The 23157-nt window shown below is 44.1% G+C and overlaps 1 pseudogene; it reads right to left on the bottom strand.

The window, feature by feature from the left end:
- Positions 1-23157, bottom strand: part of LOC148534709 (uncharacterized) — a 65061-nt pseudogene that overhangs the window by 28117 nt on the left and 13787 nt on the right.

Here is a 23157-nt window from a genome sequence, read left to right as displayed (position 1 = left end):
CCATTCCATGGAGGAGATTGTAGACCAGGGGAAGGGTGTTTGGAGGACTAGGTGTCAGTTAAGCTCTACTCAATCAAATTTAATTAGTTTGAAGGCCCATAACATATTTGCAATGTAACTGAGTCCAATTTAAATTGTGCATTTTACATTTTATGCTTACACTTGCACTTTGCAAGGTTAGCTATTTGTGTTTGAGATTCTCATTAAATTTGTTTTTTATTTTCACTTATTTTTAAAAACATTATTAAATAATATTTTTGATTATCCAAAAAGCATTTTTGACATTTTAATCAAATCGAACTGCAAATATTACTGTGTTTAATGTTCATCATTCAAGGCTAGCTAGTCATGTTTCAGATTCATTGTTAACAATACAAAAATAAATTCATTTGAAATTTTACACTACATGTAGCTCTTTAATCAACTAATTAATCTTTCATTTAAGAAGTGAAACGCATATGATTCCAGCATCTCTACTTTATCCTATGGGTCAAACTACTGTAAAGTAGCTGACTTATGGTACTTGGAGATGGGTAGTAGTGGAGCAGCAAGAGTGTTACATTCAAGAGATACCTGCATCTCAAAGAAGGATACAAGCTAGAGCCATGCAGAGCACATTTACATACATTTCAGGTTATTCGCTGTCATTCCCACCATTAAAGTCTATAGAGATGCGTTTATTGGCTGAGAGAGCTGGGCCTAGGATCTCTCAGCCTGTCATAGATTTCTATGGAAAAGAAGCTTTTTTAGCATGGCACTTTACTTATAGTACAGTACTAAGGGGGTGATTCGGCTTGGGATGGAATTGCAAAGCTGCACGCAAGCTCCTTGTAAATATGCAAATGCAGCAGGAGGTGTATGACACCCCCTGCTTCATTTGCAATCCCAGCACTGCGACTGAGGTCACAGGCTCGTCGCGATGGTGGATGGCGCCGGGCTGCCAGCCAGCTGAGTAAGCCTCAGCTTACTCAGGCTGACTAGCTTGCGAGGCCAGGAAACTGCTTCCATGGACGCAGCCCCTGGCCTTGCCACTCCCGGGAAATGGGGCAGACATGCCCCCATTTCCAAGAACGCCAGCTGACCCCGCACCACCCCTTAAATGCCTCTGCCTGTCAATCAGGCAGAGGCATAGAAGGGACTGCATGCGCAGATTCCCGATATTTAGGAATCTGCGTCCAATGCTGAAATAGCCCCCAAGTCTGGTGGGCTCTGGTTTTTCGTTTTTTTATATTTCCAAGACCTATGGATGTTTTACCAAACAGGACCTAAACCAAAGGGTTGCTGAGTATGTTTTTTTTGGCTAAGACCCGGGATGCTACTTGGAGGAGAGGACTGACCTGCGCCAGGGAGTAAATGTAAGTATTTACTGTGTGTGTGAGTATTGTGACGTTCACTATTCTTGCGATCTCTGATAACAAAACTTTTATTTACATTATAGAAGATCTACTGTTCCAATACATGTTTATATATAGGTAGAGTTATATATATATATATATATATATATATATATATATATATACATACACTCAGTTAGAACATTGAACCTTATACGATTGAGTGCTCGCTTTACAAGCATTTTCGTGTGTTTGTTTGTCAATCTATGTAATAAAATATTACAACACTCGGTGTGTGTGTTGACTAGCATGGGGTTGTGAATGCTTTGGCAGGGGGACCCCGTCAAGTGTGTCCCCCTGCTGTGGCATTACACCCCTGCTAGTTAGAGCCCAGTGCTGGTTGTGGATAATACAGGGGACTCCTACTCATTTTGTCCCCCGTATTTCCACAACCAGGACTGGCTCACAGAGCCTAGTGCTGGTTGCTGAAAATATATGGAACCCCTTTGGCTTTTTCCCCCCGTATTTTTACAACCAGGCTTGGCTCACAGAGCCCGGTGCTGGTTAAGCTTTTAGGGGTGGTTACCGCATGTCATTTTTTTCTTTTGTCTTAACCCTTTCATTCATTTTTAACAAACAGAAGCCTGTATGGATCTCATTGATCTGTGCAGGCCTCTATCAAACATACTGATGCCAATGGTTGTATTGGCTAACTTGCACCCTGTAATGAAACTCGCATTACAATTTGTGAGTTTTTCCGCAGAAACAATAGCATAAAACTCACATGAACTTGCATTTCAAATATACTTGCTCCTTCCAACTTGCAGGCTATTATATACTGCAAGTTTCGGAACAAACTTGCATCATACTCGCAGCAGCAAGACGATGTAAGTCCATAAGTACAGAAAAATTCGGAACCTATTACAATTACCCCATAGTATTTAGTCTACATTCTGGTGCTATAAATATGGGTAGTAATCATGTGATTTAAAGTGATATGTACATTTTTTTTATTATTATAAATCCGATATGGCAACTCCCAACATCCTACTTTTACAGGCGGACTTGCCAAAAAAACCTGCACTTTACATTGCATTGCATTGCCTTTACTTAAAATGTTTGCTTGATACAATGATCATGATGTGAAAGGGCCCTCAGTGAAAGTTAACCAGAGAGAATTGTGAAATAAATGTGAAACTGTGCCTGTACAAGTAGAGCCATAGCAGGGCACCTCTGCGCTCTGGGCTTGCCCCCACTATCACAACCACCAGCGTTTGTGACATTATGATAACACAGAAGAGGAGGCCAGACGCCAGAAGCTCTAGGAAGCTGGAGAAGGTGCCCTCAGGATACAGCCATATGTACAAGCAATAACCCCATATTATTTCAGCAGTGATACATTTTGTTGCATATCTCCTGCGGGTACCAGAGGGCTGATGCGACGATACACAATTATGATGATGAATATTAGTAGCACTATATAGACCCTTCTGATTTACTGATTGAATATTAGGTCCTGATTCAGAGATGGACACATTGCCCATCGCTGCTGCGATTCCATAAGCAGCAGACTTGTGAAGCTAAGCTAATGACTCAGCCACCATCTTGTGCATATAGACACTTACCTCTGGTGTCTCACATCCGCCACATACTTACAAAAGCAGAAACATCAGAAATATGACCGTCTTTCCTAAGATGCCGAGGACTTTCCAGCTGCCTACAAATTTGCAGGGGCTCACTAGGACACGCCCAGAAACTAGGTCCAAACTAGTCTTTTTTTAGCCACCCTCCCTTAACCTTCCCCAAACTCTGACTACCTGTCACTTACTTTGTGAATAAATCCTCTCTGTGACCGCCATCGATAACCAATCACTGAATGTGCGCAGAGTGACTATGGCGCATGAGCAAAAAAATATCACTGCACTACATCTGACATTGACATTTTGTGCATCTCTGATTCAGGCCCTTATAACCCTTTTTCACCAAAATTCTGGGTCTGCCCTGGGATTTTTACCAAGTATTTTGCCTGGTTGTACTCGGCTTTTACCCCGTTTCAGCTGTACCCTCATCTCGGGTTTTTCCTGGGTCGCCTCTGTTTCCACTGAACCCAGAGCAAAAGGCAGAAGTGGGGATTGCTCACAGCATTGCAGCAATGATGGCTGACGACAGGGGCGTAACTAGCAGTTTGTGGGCCCCATAGCAAAATTTTTAAATGAGCCCCCATTCACGTTATGCCACAGTTGTACTCCTTATAAACATTATGCCACACAGTTGTAGTGCCCTTATTATGCCCCATGGTAGTAGTTCCCCTTATACATTATGCACCACTGTAATGCCTCTTACACATTATGGCACACACAGTAATGCCCCAAACACATTATGCTACACACAGTAATGTCCCTTATAACACATTATGCCCCACAGTAATGCCACACACTGTATTGCCCTTCACCTAGGCTATTATTCCACCCCCACCCAGTAGCAGACTGGTACATGAGGGGCCCACAGGGGGAAACAATACTTGGGGCCCACCACGAAGGGGTGTGGTCAGTCATCAGAGGGCCAACTACCACAGAGAATTAGCCAGCTTCTCCCCTCTCTCTTTTTCTGTTTATATTTTAACTAGCTAAAAATGCTTTGGTATACATGTACTAAAAAAAAAAACATAAATACTATAAAACTCCATTTAAGATGCTAGGAGAGAGGGAGGGGTCCAGGAGTAGGATTCAAAAAGGAGCACTGAGGAGAAAGATTACCACACCACCAGCTAAGTGGTCAGCAGGTTGATTGATGGGTGATACAGCGCAACTTGAAACGTGTGCAACGGCAACTTGAAAACGGACAAATAGAAGGAGACAGGTAAGAGTGTAGAATATCAGTTGTATGAGTTGGGTGGAGAGCCACAATGTGAGGAAGCATGGCATGGACTATCGTAACAAGGAAATGGAGGGGAATGATGAATGGGAAGAAGAGGGCGGATATGCCCACTAATATGGTGGGGTTAATATATCAGCGGTTTGGAGGTAATAAGTACAATGACACAGACACACACTGACATATGCAAACCCTCACTGATACAGACAGATACAGGCACACACCCTCACTGACAGAGACACACAGGCACCCCCCATTGTGCCCACCCTCCTGAATCCACATATACACATACACAGACACACTGACACAGGCACACAACCTCACTGACACACACAACCTCACTGACACAGACAGATACAGGCACACACTGTCCCTCACTGATACAGACACACAGCCCCCCCTCCTGAATCCACCTATGCACAGACACACTGACACAGACACACAACCTCACTGACACACACAACCTCACTGATAAAGACAGATACAGGCACACACTGTCCCTAACTGATACAGACACACAGCCCCCACCCCCCCCCCTTGTGCCCCCCCTCCTGAATCCACCTATGCACAGACACACAACCTCACTGATACAGACAGATACAGACACACACTGTCCCTCACTGATACAGACACACAACCCCCCCCCCTTATGCCCCCCCTCCTGAATCCACCTATGCACAGACACACAACCTCACTGATACAGACAGATACAGACACACACTGTCCCTCACTGATACAGACACACAACCCCCCCCTCCTGAATCCACCTATACACAGACACACAGCCTCACTGACACATACTGACAGACCTTCCCTCCCCCCAACATGAGAAACACACACCTGTGGCTTTGGAATACAGCACAAACACTACAGTCAGTGAGTCATCATCCAGAGGCTCTCACTCAGTGCTCTATTGGAACTGCCTGGGAGGGGCGTGGATAAGAGGCAGAGCAGGCCAGGCAGCTGCCGCACAGAGTTCACTTCCTACTATTAAAAAAAAACAGTAGTCATACATGCCATGCTGGTGATGGATCGGCTGGCAGGGGAGGTATGATAGCCTCATAAGCCCCCTCCCCTCATGGTTGAGTGGGGCCCACCGGGAAACGGCCAAAAAAGTAATAAAAAAGACTCAGCAGGGTGCAGGGGCGGGGTTGCATGCTGGGCCGCCGGGCCCCCTAAGCCGCCGGGCCCCATAGCAACCGTACCCCTTGCACCCTCCATAGTTACGCCACTGGCCGACGAGTTACCAGTGTGTAGCCCGGATTTCCCGAATGCTTGCAGCTTTCTGCTGTTTTACACAGCTATTGAGAGCATGATTCAGCTTGAGACACTGTGCTGCCTACTGCAGTGTCATGTAAGGAGGAGCAGAGCACAATTTATAACGGAGAAAGCTAATTCTCTACATCAGTATATTTGCAGGAGGAGAGCCCTGATTTCTTCGACCATGGCAACCATACTGAGAATAAGCACAGTGAAACAACCGAGAATGTGGGTCAGAGACCACAAGCATGGAGAGGCTTTCATGTTGACTTTGGAAGCCTTTCAGGACGAGCAGTGGATGGCACACATCCGGATGTTGCGTGCTTAGTTTTAGTATATACTAGGCCTACACACCCCAGCACTAAAGATGTAGACGACCAATTTTAGAAAGCCCATCGAACCAAGAAGGAGACTAGCAATCGCTTTTTGGTGGTATGCTAACCCCGTGGAGTACCGCACAATCTCCTGCTTGTTTGGAGTTGGCATTGGCACTGTGTGCAAGATTGTGTACCAGAAGATACAGGCAATACTGGATAACCTCTACCACCGCTTCATCTGCTTGCCGTAGATGAACGCCTAGATGACACCATCCAAGGCTTCCTGACGCATGGTTATCCCCAGTGTGCCGGTGCCAACGACGGTACTCACATCCCTATCATCGCTCCCCCTGTCAACCACAAAGGGAATGGATATGTAATGCCAGCTGTCGAGATGCCTCCTGTCAGAATACAGACAGCGGCATCCTGATGGTTGGTATGACGACAGGGGTCGGGTAAGTATACTTATCGTACCCCCTTCCCCACTTAACCCTCCCTTCTTGTAGCCTAACCCTAACTCTCCACACCCCACACCCTAACCCTCCCTGTTAGTGCCTAAACCTAACCCTCCCCCCTTAGTGCCTAACCCTAACCCCCCCAGCGGTGCCTAATCCTAACCCTTCCCCATAGGGGTGCCTAACATTAACCTCCCCCCCAAAACCTAACCCTTACCCCAATACCCTCTTTAAACCTAACCTCCCCCCCCCCCCCGGACTTACCTCGCTAAAGGCGCCCCGGACTTACCTCGCTCAGTCTGGCGTCCTTCGGCGTTCCTGTGTCGGGATTATGATAGGCATCAGTGTTTTGACGCCTATTTTAAGTCCCTTGTTGGGATTTCAGTGTAGGTATTGAAACCGGCGACATCTCGGCCGCCCATCTTATAACTACATCCCCCGCAAAGAATGGCATTCGATTGTACTACAGGCTGTCGTGGACCACTGGTAAGCATTTTTTAACAATGTGTGTTTTATATCTACTTCATCCTTTTTTTTATTTTTTGTGGTTTGGGACACATAATCTTATAAACATTATTTTCTAGCTTCACAGATGTGTTTGTGGGATGGCCTGGCCGAACACAAGATGCGCGAGTTCTGGACAGTCTTGCAGAGGAGAAGTAGGATGACTGGCTGTTTCCTAAGGAGTTAAGAATATCTGGTCCTCGTTTAAGTTTTCATAACTGTTTATTTCAATTCTTGTTATAGATGTGAAAAGATAGGGAAGACTACAAATGTTAATTATTTTTGTAATATATATGTTATATTTTAGTAATAATGTATTATAGCAGGCATAGGGGGAGCTCTACTAAGCTCTGGAAAGTGATAAATTGGAAAGTGAACGACCAGCCACTCAGCTCCCAACTGTCATGTCACAGGCTGTGTTTAAAAAATTACAGCTAGGAGCTGAGTGGCTGGCAGTTTATCACTCTCCAATTTATCATTTTCCAGAGCTTAGTACATCTGCCCCAAAGTGTGTTCGGCTCCCTTTATTTTTTTTCCCTGTGTGCAAATGTGGCAGCATGGTTGGTGTGATGGTCAGCATTACTCAACTTAACAAGTTAGATTTGTACTGTTACCACAAGTCAGGCTGTCTCCATTTTGAACATAATCACAGTGGCATCCAGTGTTCATGCGGTGACTTTCAATCATCACTTTGGAAATACAGCTACTGTATATGATGTTTCCAAGTAACAGCCATGTTGCCACTGTTGTTAATTAGCAAGGGAGTATGTGAAAAGCACTGCGGAATATGCGCATCATTGACCCAACATTATATTTTATATTTCCCAACAAGTACGCCGAGATTTACACATGACAATTTAGTCACCTACATGATCGATCCCCATGTGAGAAAATGTCCTGTCTCTGCAAAAAAGTCATACTCTATTTAATTACAGAAATCGGAGATTGTGGATGAGGTGGAGATCCAAGTACACCTGATTGGGGATACTGCAAACCCTTTGAGGGGGTGGCTTATGAAGGGTTTCATGCAATGGGCCCACTTGTCGCAGAAGAATACGACTTTTACCCACACCCTCAGTTCTGCCATGCTGGGCGTTTAAAGGGACGTTGGCGCTGCTTGATCAAGCGTAACGATGTGGACGTGAAGCCAATGCCCAATGTTGTTGCTGCCTGCTGTATTCTGCATAATATAGATACAGAAGGTGCTTTTTCTCTCTGAGTGGACTGTGCAGGACACTGTAGAACACAACACTGCACCTGATTCTGCCGTCTATGATGAGGGACACAGTGGGGCAGAAAGAATTTGTGAAACCCTGGTGGCAAACCTTCCATCAATGATATAGAGCAGGGGTGGGGAACCTTTTTTCTGCCGAGGGCCATTTTGATATATATATATTATTTGCGGCCCAGTCAGGCCACGCCCCCTCCATATGACGTCACACAGGGACGGGGCCACAATCGCCGGTGATTACAGCAATGCCCAGTGTATCCTGAGGATGCTCTGGGGAGTTGTTAGGGCAGTGGTGTGACAGTCTGAAGTGTCCTAAGGACACTCCGGGCAGCACTGCTGCATAGATTCTGGCTACAGGGTACCATTCTAGGCACCCTGCTAGCCAGATGAGGCTAGCAGAAAAAAGCTCAGAGGGCCAGACAAAATGATTCAGGGGGCCTTCTACAGCCCCCGAGCCTGAGGTTCCCCATCCCTGATATAGAGGACACAAACAACTTTTGTTATATTTGTTTTTATTTTTTTTACAATAAAACTTTTAATGAGAATTTTTGGGCAAAAATGTTAAAACACAAATATTTTTCAAATAATAGCAAGTGTTTATCATAAGTGTGAGTAAAGTAAGTAAGGTGCAGTGTCCAGATTAGTGGGGAGGACATATTGATAAATTTAGTCAAATCTGTAGCACATAGGCATACTTGACAACTCTCCTGCATTGTCAAGGAGACTCCCTGAAATAGTAGCTATCTTCTTGTCTCCCTAAAAAAATCTAGTAAACACCCTGATTGCACCGTACCATTATGAGGCTGTTATATATATTAAAAAAAACAGAGATATGTGCATTTATATTGGATCATTAGTATCAGAGCCGGCCCTAACCAGTTTGATGCCCTAGTCAAGATTTTGGGTGGTGCCCCCTAGCACCATCGCTAGTTCCGCCTCTGACCCAGCACCCCTCTTCCAGCACAGCACCCATCAACCAGGACAACAGATCACAGCAGCAGCCAGCAACATCCATCACCCCTCACCCTATTTGTCTCCCTGCAGACAGGCCCAGGCTACTGGATTCTGCAAAGGTCCATGGGAGGAGATGCTGTGGCTGGGTATGCCCAGCAGCCCTCCTCCAGTGGCAATTTATGTTACCAGCCACTGTATCTGCTCCACAGTCCCACTGCTGCCGGCTGTATGAGCTGCCACCCGATCAGAGCTGAGCTAAGAGCTCCGATCACGTAGGGACAGCAAGAGCAAAGGTGCGTCTTCCTGTTCCAGTCCCATCATTGCCCGCTTTCAAGCTGAGTTGGCACTAGGCTTGGAATACATGCCCCTAGGCATTTGCCTAATTTGTCTATGCCTAGGGCCGGCTCTGATTAGCATAATTTCCCTGCATTGGCTATAAGGCACAATGATCCCTATGGCTACATGCATTTTCTGAAAAGAATCAGTGTGTTTTCATCAACACATAGATCTTACTAACTGCTTTGGGGCTCATTTACATTTCCATGAAAGTCAATTTTATGACACGCCTCTCAGATGTAGCAGTACACGCCCACATTAGTGCCACACTCGTAGATGTTGCTTTAACAATCTCCCTGAAATGCTTCTTCAAAAGTAGGCAAGTATGCACATAGGTTGACATAGCACACCTAGCACACCAAGATCTCAATATGCCATTCCCACTAATCAGGATACTGCTGAACATCATTAAATTAAAGGTCATAAAAACTGCTTTCCTGCAGCCACAATTTTTAAAACACACATAAACATTATTACCACTCAAGTGGCCCATCATATCGAGTTATGCTTATATTTTCTTTTTAGGGTCACCAAAAATAGCCGTTATAAAATAAGGTAAATATTAAAACCTGTATAGTGCAAAATTTAACATTATTGTAATTTACAACTATCAACTATTATAATTTTAGGCAAACGTACACCTATTCAGGCAGGTTTAGGCAGTTGCCTGCAGATTGAGTAATCTAGGTTTTGTGGGTTTGACGGTGTTGCAGCAGGGTCATAAAAACTTTGCCCTCTATTAAATTGGGGATAAGGGTGCTCCTGTGATGGGGCTTGGTATAGTGGTTGTGTGAGGTTCCTATTTACTAAGCACTCCAGGAACACCATATGTATGTTGTGGGATTCCCTAGTTAGGCGTTCTTGCATAGTCAAGATCTGTGAGATGAAGGATTGCGGCATTTCTTTTTAAGCTTCAAGGTTGTGTAATTGGCGTGTATCTCAAAAGCTACCCACTGCAAGAGATACTGTTTTTGCGCAAGGCTTTCACTCTGTTTAGTACTTACTGCTGGGACCTTTGCATTCCCCGTAGGTGCATATATGTTCAAGGTATAACTTAAGTTTCAATGAATAGAAGACCATAACATATATTAAATTAACATAGCAAAGGTAGCGCACATGTGTTTTTGGCCTATTCCCAAATGCACGCTTGCTACACTCTGCAACAGATATAATGTTATTTATGTAAAACAATTATTTATTATACTTATTATTATACTTACGATTTTTACACAGTGTAGGAATCTGTCTCTGGTTCAGGACAGGGGGGCTGTGACAGGGTTCTCTGCGACATGGTGGTCTATGAGTCTTCCACATCAATGGTGGTCATCTCAATGGAGGAATCATGCTCGCTTGTGTCATGTTCATCAGAAATCAGTAGCAGAGATTCATGGCAGGCTAGACAGCTGGGCAAAATATGCTGACTTGACTACTGCGTTGCCCCTCCGGTTTTTGACTGACGCTGCTGGTGGTGCAGGATAAAGAAGATGACATCCTGACCGGATTTGTTACCGCAGAGTTGCCAAAGATGGAGTAACATGCATCATAATACTTCCATTCCATCCTTTTCGTACCTCTTTTATTGTGATTATGGTCATGGACCTTGATAAACATCTTGCGCATAGACTTCAACTTGTTTATCACTTGCCGCTGGGACCTTTTAATTCCACAAATTGCTAGTATCTTCATGATGTTATAATACTCAGTGGCATCCCTTACTGTTCCCGTCATTTGATGCATGATCTCCTCCTTACCACTGATGCTTAGGAGCTCCCGGATGTCCACATGCTGCCAAGCCTCACCAAGCCCTCTTCAGACCTGTGCCCAGCGCCTTCTCTCTCCAGACCAGTGTGACCAGCACCTAGCTCTCCAATATCTTCCCAGGCCTGTGTGTGCCCAGCTCTTTCCAGACCGGTGTAACCAGCACCCAGCTCTCCAATGTCTTCCCAGGCCTGTGTGTGCCCAGTGCCCAGCTGTTTATAGACCAGTGTAACCAGCACCCAGCTCTTCAATGTCTTCCCAGGCCTGTATGTGCCCAGTGCCCAGCTCTCTCCAGACCTGTGTGACCAGCACCCAGCTGACCTGTGTGCCAAACACTCAACTCTCCTTCCAGGTTTGCTCTGTGCCCAGTGCCCAGCTCTGCCTGCGTGCGCCCTGCTCTTCTTCCAGGCACTCTCTTAACAGCCACTCCCAGTGTGGACACATCTCCTCTGGTCTCTGGGTGATTACATCAGCAGCCAGCGCCCTGGAAGGACCAATCAGCGGCTTTTGGAATTACCTGGGTCAAAAAACCTGGGTAAGAGCTATTTCCACTGCAGTGTTACCGGGTTAAACTCTATTGATTACTATAAGTCGCTATTTAGCACTGCAAGTTGCTTAAGAAAGAATTGCTTTCCAGTCCAATCGTGTGGTTCCAAAGCACAAAAAGTTATTTATGTAGAAAGGGGTAACACGATGTGAGATTTAACAATTAGAGTAAAAAGCAATGAAAATAGTAACAGCCGATACATACGCAAGTGCACTGATCTCAGTATACAGTCACCAATCCAGACGTCTGTGGTCGCAAGAAGATACCTGTACACTGAGGTCAGCACACAGCTTATATACCTTAAAGGTTTCAGAGTTAACAAAGAGACAAATTGACAGGTTCTTATTGGTTCTTGCTTCTGGTCAATCTGGTCATTGGTCGGTTCATACGGTGTCATCAGGGGCATGGTTAATCCTCCAATGGTCACATTGTGTAGTTTCCCGCTGAACAACTGGTTAAAACTGGCTACAACACTGCATACTAGTAATAACAGTCTATACAATAACTCCCTATCATCCATAACTAATGGACGCATGATGCGACTTCTATGCCGATAGAAACGTATGTCTGCAAATAAACAGGGATTTAGTATGATACCAAACATGACATGTCCACTGTATTCTGAACCTTAGATCTCTTTTAATTACATATTACATCAAAATTATTAGATAACAATACCCTTAATAACTCTGGTTATTAACTATAATGTGTGGGAACCATCTTATATGTATGCGTTCGCATATGTGCGTCTGTGTGTTGAAATAGCAAATAGTATGTGACTATATACAGATGAGCGTCCATGTGTAAGCATGTGCATATGCACGGATATGAGCGTTTGTATGTATATATGTATATATACATTTATATGTGTGTATTATGTGCATCAGCGTTGTGGATACGCACTTTAGCGCATCGGGTTGCACCGATGCAAAGTAGCATCCTAGTAATACATCATCAGACCATAGACGACTATATCGTCAGATAATAATTGTACAATGATCATAACCAATTATTTGACTTTGACAGTCCACCCTTTGATAGCAAACATAAAACTATCACATTCTATTCTTAACCTTCTTAGTCATGCATAATAAATTATTATTCAATGTTCTAGATGGTGTGACACAATTTGGTAATTGAACCATCAATAATGCATTTTAAGAAAGGGTAAAACAACCCTTATACACACTCAGCAGATCTATAGGGGACCATTGGTAAGATGTGGGACCTCATCAAACCTATAAAGGAAGTTTGGGGGAAATGAGACTACATTATCTAGGATGTTTAATGGAACATTTACAATATTTTATCATACATGACCAAGCCTATTCACATGTTATTATCTGATGGTACATTCAATTTCAGGATTGTAATGCAGTTCTTCATCAACCTTAGTACCTATACCACCACCACTCACCACCATTAGGATTTCCTTTTCACGATTTACCTTGGGGGTACCACACTTTTCCACACTTAAACACAGTAGGAACACATCTGACACATAAACCAATTACTAAGATGACAACAAGTATAAGAATAAGAAGCTTACCTACACTAGCAATCATCTCCTGTAGCCACTCTCCAAGACCGGAGAACCATTTTACAAGGTTTAACTATGAGAACCATTCCTCTACCTTTAACTCAGTCTCATACAAGGAAGAATTATAGTCCTTCTGAAATTCCCACTTTAGTTGTAGGATTTCACCCATTCTCCGGTCAATCACCTATTTGGAGTCATCAGTTTTATTGGTGATGTACGTGCAACACTTGACACCAAATTGGGTGGCCAAAGTCACACAATATCCACCAGTAACAGCTGTCAGGTAGTTTAACACTAACCTATGTTGTACCAATTCCTTTTTATAAGCCTGTAGCTCCTTACCCGTATACCTGAAAGTGTCATCATAAATCTCGGTGATGTTGTCTATTAATTTAGCCATGTCTTGAATGTATCTAAAATTTAAAGTTCCCCGAGTGATCCTGGTGGGATCTAATGCTACCAAAATTTGGAAGCCAGTTGTTTCACTAATCAACTTTGTGGCTATATGTTCTTCACCAGGGATCATATTTCTTTTATCACGATGTTCATACTGTGTGTGTATGTACGGGGGTGGTGTGGTTTTATGGATACTAATCATTTTCTCATGTGTAAGGGTCATGATTTCTGGTAGTACCCTTCCAAGATAACATAAACCTTCAGAGCTCGGAGAGAGCCACTTGTACGCTTTCCTTCCACATATAAAATACACATCACCCGGGAGAACATAAGGAACAGAATGCATCATTATCATTGAACACATTATCCTGACAAAGAATCCTGTCCCCAATTCCCCCATTTGATTGGTACACATTTCTGGTTGTATAATATTTGCACAGTACCCTAATGATACTCTTCCAACAATTACTTTATCATATCTACGTGTGTACCTATACCGGAAGTATCTCCCTCTTGCAATAATTCTGCGTACAAGTTCAGAATCGATAGGCTCATTATCAGCTCAGTGTGAATAGGTCATTGTCTGATTGTTCCAGGTCACCTCCCAATTTCCTGGTTTTCTGAAATTTGTGATATTTAAGCATATCAGGGATCTATCTACCTGGTACTGGTGGAGCTTAAGACTAGGGGGTCTAGATATATTATATTTCTTGTCCACCAGTTTTCCCCCATGTAATTCAAGTACCTCTGCTAATTTTAATGGGTATGGCACTAATCCTGATTTACTCTGTCCTTGAGGTACTTGTAAGCACACTGGTTTAAGACCTTACCCACCAAGGAATGGTAATCCTCTACAGGATGCTTGCCCAAATACAGATTACTTTTGGACTGGCATCGTTGGATGCATTTCTCATCAACTAGGGACCCACAGTACTCGCAAATACAATATTCATCAGACAATAACCCCTCACACTGTCTCAGAGTTTCATGGCTAACAGATCTCTTAACAATTCCTAAACTGAGTTTAACCATATCGTTTGATTGCTCTCTCCTCTGACTTCACTCCACTGGCATCACTATCGGCCTCCCTCTCCGTCATCTGTCCTCCGTCACAGAAATAAGACATCCTGAAACAAAGAAGCATGAGAAGAACCCTGGAAAGAGATAAAGAAACAAAAACAGATTGCCACTCCATTGCTGGAATAGTAATATGCACGCGTCTCCGGCTCAGGTGTTTTCACTGCAGTCTTTAGTCCTCCCGGAACAGGCTCGCAATCGACAGGTCCACCTCTGTCTCGATTTTGCCTTGTACCTCCTTCGAGTGGTTGACCTTTCTGCAGTGAGTGGAATGGACCCAGGTATCCCTTTCTGCTAACTTCAACGATGTGGTACTTGTCATCAACACCTGGTAAGGACCTTCCCACCGGTCTGTCAAACAACCTGACCACGAGAAATTTTGGGATCGGTATGAAATACTGCCAGCCCTGTGGCCGGCAGTTCACATCCCGGCAACGGCAGGCCGACAGAAGCAGAGTTCACGGCAGCGGAAGCCCGACAGCGCTGGAAATCCTGATCATCCGCAGGTAAGTAGAAACTAACCTAACCCCCTAACCCTCCTTAGGGGTGCCTAACCCTAACCTCCCCCCAAGTGCCTAAACCTAATCCCCCCCTTCCCCACTGCCTAAACCTAAGTCCCCCGGGGGGGTGCCTAACCCTAAGTCCCCCCCGGGGGTGCCTAACCCTCCTTCCCCCTAGCCTAACCCTCCCAGGGGCGGTGCCTAACCCTATGTCCCTCCCAAGGTGCCCTAAACCTAACCCGCACGGCTGTCCGCTCGTGGCACCCGGCATCCATTCGATTGGGATGCCGGGTGCCCGTCTCCCAGCGTCAGGAAAATGACAGGCATCTAGATATAGATGCCTGCCATTTAACCCTCGCCAGGATAAAGCAGTCGGGAAGCCAGCTGTCGGGACAGCCGGTTTCCCAACTGCATTCCGAAATTTCAGATCATAACATATTCTCCAGGTTCAACATCATTACAGTTTGTTTCTGGCATATCAGGTAACAATATTTTCAATTTCTGTTGCTGTTGTTTCAGCTGTCTACTAATTTTTATAAGATATTTCACAGTAACTTCATTATTACTCTTGAAATCATCCTGTGGACTTATAATCAAATGAGGTTGCCTCCCAAACAGTATCTCAAAGGGGGACAGATTAAGAGGAGGTCTGGGAGTGGTTCTAATACTATGGTGAACAAGCGGTAAGGTTTCTGGCCATCCTAATCCAGTTTCAGCCATGATCTTACTCAGTTTATTCTTAATAGTACCGTTCACTCTCTCCACCTTCACACTGGCTTGCGGTCGGTAGGGGGTGTGAAGTCTACTATTAATTCCCATTAGCTTACACATGTTCTGGAAAACATCACCAGTGAAATGAGTACCCCTATCACTTTCTATAATTCTAGGGATACAGTATCTGCATACAAACTCCTGAACAATCTTCTTAGCAGTAAAAACAGCAGTATTAGTGGCAGCTGGATATGCCTCTACCCAATTAGAAAATACATCAGTATAAACTAATACATACTAGAGATTCCTGCAAGGTGGTAATTGAATGAAGTCAATTTGTATTACCTGAAAAGGACCATCTGTCAGTGGGATATGGGATGGCTTGGTGGGTATTGTCTTCCCGACATTTTTCCTCAAACATGTCAGACAGGACATTGCTCTCTTTCCAGCTTGAGAAGAAATGCCTGGTGCACACCAATATGCTCTGACGAACTTGCACATACCTTCTTTTCCCAGGTGAGTCAGACCATGCGCTGCCTCAGCCAAGCTTGGATAGTATGCCCTGGGAGCAACCGGCCTACCTTGTCCATCTCTCCAGAGTCCTGAGGACTCCTGACCACATCCCTTTGATCTCCAGACTGCCTTTTCCTGTAGGGAACACAAATCTTGCATTTCAATTAATTTCAGTGTGCCTATTGTCTGGAAGACAATCAATTTGTTAGTTATATTTATGCATAACCCTGCTGCCCATTTGGCAGCTTCATCTGCTCTGTTATTGCCCATCGACACTGGGTCTTCCTCGCATGTGCTCTTTGCATTTAATGACAGCTACTACCTTTGGTAGCTGGATTGCTGTCAGAAGTCCTTTTATGTGGTGTGAATGTGCTACTGGTGTACCTGCTGCTGTCATAAAGTTCCTAAGATGCCAAAGAGCCCCAAAATCATGTACTATCCCAAAGGCGTACCTAAAGTCAGTGTATATGTTAGCTGATTTACCTTCTGCCAACTCACATGCTCTCATTAATGCCACCAGTTCAGCCACCTGGGCTGAGTGAGGTGGACCAAGTGGTAATATTTGCAGGTGCCATCAGAGCTAGTTCCCATTTCATGAACCTTGCTGAAGAGACATGTCTGGTTTGGGCAGAATTTAACAAAGCAGATACTGCATGCGGTGTATAGACAGTTGTATCATGCCCTAATACTACGTCCTCGCTCTTATTTACCAGAAGAGCAGTTGCAGCTACACTTCTTAAACACGTAGGGAGTGATCTTGCTATAGTGTCCAATTGTGCACTGTAGTATGCTACAGGTCTACTAGCGTCACCATGTTTCTGTGTGAGAACACCTGCTGCACAGCCATCAGCTTCCGTACAATATAATTCAAAAGGTTTTTTATAATATGGTATTCCCAGGGCAGGTGCTCTTGTCAGGCTATCCTTAAGGTTAAGGAAAGCCTGCTCTGTCTCCTCAGTGTGTATGACATGGTTGGGTTTCGAGGATGAAACTAAGTCCTGCAATGGTAATGCCAAAATAGAAAAACCTGGGATCCACGTTCTGCAGTATCCACACATGCCCAAGAAGGTACGGATTTGCTGCTGGTTTTGCGGCAGTATCATGGTCTGTATGGCCTGAATTCTGGGCCTGATTCAGACCGGTCGCAAGCGCTGAGCGCTCGCAACCGAGTTGGTGGCCCACAGCCATGTGGCCGGCTCCATTGTGCGCATGTGCAAGACCCGGCTAGTGACGGATACTCCGTCGCTCCAGGTCTCGCATCAAAGGGGGTGAGCTGTCGATGTTGAGTGACAGCTCGCTCCATTTGGTGGGCGGGCCGGGGGGGTGGATGCCCAAACAGAGGCATTCCCATGAGAACGCCTGCCATTTGGAGGCGGCCCCACTGACATCGCAAGTGGACTAATGACTGACAAGTGATGTCAGTGGAGAGCTTCCGGCTCTGTTAGAGCCGAAAGCTCTCTGGGGCTTGTGATGAACGAGACCCTACCACAAGGGTCTCGTCGCAAGCCCGATGGTGTGTTGGTCTTGACCAGCACGACCATCATCATGGCCGCTCGCTATAGCTGTGGGTGGTCACCCACAGCTATGCGAGTGGCCAAGAGGCCACTCCCCAAAAAAAAAGCCTGGCCTTGTTTCAGACCAAGCGCTCTGTCAGAGCAAGCGGCTCTGAATCAGGCCCTCTGTCCGTTGTCAGGTGACTTAGCCCCTGGGTTAGACAGTGTCCTAAGTATTTGACCTTAGTCTGGCATGGCTGTAATTTGTCCCTTGCAACCTTGTGCCCTGTTTGTGAGAGATGAAGCAACAACAGTTTAGTATCATTTAAACATGACATAAATGAATCAGAGCACAACAACAAATTATCTACATATTGAATGAGGACAGACCCATTGCTTGGTTGAAAAGATTGCAAACAGTCATGTAAGGCCTGAGATAAAATACTGGGGCTATCTATGAAACCCTGGGGCAATTGTGTCCATGTGTATTGTACCCCTCTGTAGGAAAATGCAATTAGATATTGACAGTCAGGGTGAAGAGGAACAGAGAAAAAATGCAGAACATAAATCAATGACAGTATAATGAGTAGCAGACAGTGGAATCTGCATGAGGATGACAGCTGGATTTGGCACTACGGGGAAGTTTGTTAACCCCCTAAGATGCTGTACTAATCTATAGCTCCACCCCCCAGCCTTCTTCACTGTAAAAATGGGACTGTTGGCTGGACTAGCTGTATGAATTAAAATCCCTTGCTGCAATAACCTCGCAATTATGGGATACAACCCTAGCTCTACCTTAGGCTTTAATGGGTACTGAGAGATTTTTGGAGCCTGCCTACCACTCTTCAAGATAACCATTACAGGGGCTACATTTGCCATCAATCCAGTGTCCTGTCCATCTTTGGTCCAGAGGGAATCCGGTATTTGCAAAAACATCTCTTTTACCTTAAATAGACTTTGATCTAAAATGGAAGAGTGCAACTTTAACCTTTGTGGTGTGTCCAATATGTCCTCTACCTCATGTCAACCTTTTCCGGTATATCTAGGAATATACCATCACGGGTACAGTATATGACACATCCCCTTTTACACAGCAAATCCCTTCTCAGCAGGTTAGTAGGAGCTGCCGCTGCCAGGAGAAAGGAATGCTTGGTTTGCAGTGGCCCGATAGTAACATCTGCAGATCTGGTTAAAGGGTAATGCTGTACCCTCCCCGTTACTCCCATTGCTTGTATGGTCTTGTTGGTAACCTGTAAATTAAATGGAGAAGTTATCTCGGATCTGGTCAACCCTGTATCTACAAGAAAAGTGTGTTTAGTAACAGATATATCAACTGTCATTGTAGGTTCTTCCCTAGTATTCTCAGTTAACCTGACTGGCTGCAGACTAAAGCTATGACCTGACCCCAAACACTGACTAACATCCTCCAGCAGAGCGTTGGCTGTCACTATGTGAGCGGTTAACCGTTGGAAATTTCCTGAATCTTGTGAGTGCCCTCTCTGAGTGTACCTAGGTGTTCCCTTCTTAGGTGGCCCCCCATTTCTCAATTTACAATCCCATCTTATGTGTCCCTCTTTATTACAATTAAAACACCTTACTGTATGACTTCGTTGCTGGTATGTGTGTAGTTATGTGACTGTATAGGGAATCCCTCTAAAGACTGAATGCTCACTGCCATTAACCTCTCACTCTCTGCCTCTCTTTTCCTGGAAATTATCTTATCATGTTCTATGGCAGTGCATCTACAGTGATTCCTCTCCAGTTAGGTAGAGAGATTGCAGACTGGCTTTAGATTATCCTTGAGACCATCCATTAGTACCGTAACAGCTACTACCCTGTGGTGTACATCTTTAATATCTGCTATCCCAGTGTACTGGGTTATTGCTAGCAGCGCTCTGGCGAAATAATCTGCTGCAGATTCACTATCTTTTTGTTTAATAGTGAAGATTTTACTCCAGTTAACTACCACTTGAAAATATATAGCCAATTGTGTTATTATACGTTTTATATTTACCTGGTTATCCTCATCCGTCAAGGATTCATCCTCCTCCAGTATACAATCCTTAATAAACTTTTGTGTATCAGTATTGGAAGGGAGACAGACCCTTAACACCACTCGACAATCTTTATTAGTTGGCTCATGAGCATTACCTAAATCTTTAACAAATTTCTGGCATTTGGCTAACTCTTTCCTAGGGTCTGGGAAGTCTGACATTATTGAATGTAATTCTGCTCTCGTCCATGGACAATGCATTGCTACATTCCTGATGGGAACTATACCATCTTTGTCCAGTTTCCCATTGGGAACTGCAATTGTACGGACAGGATGAAGACCTACCACATCACTAATTTCAGGATTAATTACTGGAGTTATTGTTTCGGTACTATGGATGTTACCTCTTCTATTACGGTCTCCACTAGTCTCACCAATTTCAGCTGCTACCCCTGCTGGTTGGATCACTGCCTTTCCTCTCTGTGGAACATCTAGTATATTAACAGAATGTGTAATGGCTGAAATTACAGTAGGTTCATCATCTTCTACAAAAACATTTTCCTTGAGGGTACTGAAATCAGGATATAAGTTATTACGATTTTTTTATTTTTGTTATCGTCTGTACTTTCACTTGCGGCCGCATATGGCGACCGAGGTGCGCATACACTATCTTCTTTATGTGTGGTAACGTTACCTTGCAGCGTGAGTACACTACCTGGGGGCATGCTGCTTTGTGGCATGAGTATGCTGTTTTGTGGCGTGCTATTGTGCCATGTGTGTGCACCATTTTGTGCCATGAACACGCTACTTTGCGGCGTGTGCATGCTGCCTAGCGGTGTGAGTACGCTGCTTTGCGGCGTGCATACACCACCTTGCCACGTGTTTCCCCCACAACTTTAAACAGTCATTATACTTTACTCTTTTCTTCAAAGATTTGACTAAACATATGTTGTCTCTAACATTACTTAGTACCTCTGAATCAAAACTGCACACTTTGGGAAAGGGTTTCATACATCCTTTGATCATTTTGACCCATATGTCGCAGTACGCTGTTGCGTACGTGCCATACTTCACATTCATTATATACCTTGCTGATCCAATCGGCCCATTCATAAGCAGCTCTCCCTCGATCATCCCTAGTGACTGCTTAGCACCCATCTGGGACAAAGCTTTTGCTACTTTCGCTAGGGACTTCTACAGTGGACAAATTCACAAGTTGCGTCCACTCGCTTCCTCCCACTATGCAAAACCGACCGCTAAGCATTTTTTTTTCCAGTTTTACACAATGAGGAGCAGAAAATAGCCTATGCAATTATTCTGCCTTCCAGACAAATTATACCAAGCTTTGTCCTACCGCTTCCTACTTTGAGTTACTCTCCACTGGTAGAATTTAAGTATTCCAATAACACTAACCTTTGCCAGTGATTTCCTCTCACACAACACCAAGTCACAATCACAGTTTTTTACGCAACCATGTGGTTTTTTACGCAACCGTGCGGTCCAATCGCATTGCCTATAGATACTAACTACCAATAAGCTTTGCGATTACTGTAGGGTGTATCTGCCGAAAACCCCTCTGGTTTTCACCGAAAACAGAAATCCCTGTTCTCGCTGCCAGTATACCTGCTGTGTATACCTACTCGGTAGTAGTTGTGCCTCGTCAGACACCTACCGGGTCTCTCCTGTTTCACACCGACAGTGAAGAAAAACCTTTTCCATTTTTCTTTTCCCTTTTCACATCACAAGCATACGTTCACATTCATATACTTTTGTTTTCTGGCCAGAAAAATGCTTTCCCTAGTGGCAATACCTATTCAGAGGTTTTAACAAGCGATTCAAAACTAGCTATAAAAATTTTTGCTTAAACTTGTGGCAGTACTACAAGGAAGACGCATACGCTATTTGCGAATCGCCTATTGCAGCGCAAAAGTGACAATAAAAGAAGCTGACTTTTTTCTTTTGTCCCTGGATTCTATTCAGTGCTCCTTAGATCAAACAAAAATGGATATTCGATTTCACAACACAGAGTACAAAACAGGCTTTAAACACATTGCATTCTTACCCGTGTATGACGCGTCCACCCTTTGTTAAGGAATCGAAATCCGGTCACCTTGCACAATTTCCGGTAGCGTGAATTCAACTACGAGCCCCCATCTATTTATTCCTATAAGTCGCTATTTAGCACTGCAAGTCGCTTAAGAAAGGATTGCTTTCCAGACCAATCGCGTGGTTCCAAAGCACAAAAAGTTATTTATGTAGAAAGGGGTAACATGATGTAAGATTTAACAATTAGAGTAAAAAGCAATGAAAATAGTAACAGCCGATACATACGCATGTGCACTGGTCCCAGTATACAGTCATCAATCCAGATGTCTGTGGTCGTAAGAAGATTCCTGTACATTGAGGTCAGCACACAGCTTATATACCTTAAAGGTTTCAGAGTTAACAAAGAGACAAATTGACAGGTTCTTATTGGTTCTTGCTTCTGGTCAATCTGGTCATTGGTCGGTTCATAAGGTGTCATCAGGGGCATGGCTCAATCCTCCAGCGGTCACATTGTGTAGTTTCCCGCTGAACAACTGGTTAAAACTGGCTACAACACTGCATGCTAGTAATAACATTCTATACAATAACTCCCTATCATCCATAACTAACGGACGCATGATGCGACTTATTTGCCGATAGAAACGGATGTCTGCAAATAAACAGCTGTGGGTGGTAACCCACAGCTTAGCTAGTGACCAGGAGGCCGCACTTAAAAAAACAAGCGGCCGCCCTTATTCAGAACGAGCGCTCGCTTCTTGCGAGCGCCTCTGAATGAGGGCCTAAGCCTCTCCAGATGGCAGTTACTGCAGTAAATTAGTGACTATGTCATAGTTGAGGCTATATATTACTTAACTGACATTTCTATTTGGACTATGGTAGTCATTTCCATTGCATTTTTAAAAAGGGAATACCACAGATGTTTGTATTTAACTTAATTAGCATTTTGTAATGGTATTTAATTATATTTTATATTGAAAATGTGACTGCCATATTTATTAATCACCTGCTGCAATATATGTGTGCGCTATATAAATAACTGGTAATAATAGTTATAAGAACTGTATTTTGAAGAATTTCTTGATCGGTATTGCTGTTAATAATAAAAATTGTAGATACAATTTATAATGGACTATTTAGCACTGTGGATCCTTCCATATTTTTGTTTTTTAGAAGATAATAAACAATAGCTGCACAGTGCCTTTGGGGGGTCACGCGTTGTTTTTTTTTTTTTTTTAATTTAACACTGCAAAAGTGTTTGCAATGCTGGTCCACACACTGATACTAGAGGATAAAGCATAGCCTATGCCACTCATTATTC

The sequence above is a fragment of the Taudactylus pleione genome, unplaced genomic scaffold (assembly GCF_031769625.1).
Source record: "Taudactylus pleione unplaced genomic scaffold, aTauple2 ptg000065l, whole genome shotgun sequence".
Lineage (NCBI taxonomy): Eukaryota > Metazoa > Chordata > Amphibia > Anura > Myobatrachidae > Taudactylus > Taudactylus pleione.
Note: the sequence above shows the minus strand (reverse complement) of the source record. Positions and strands in the feature narration are given on the sequence as shown.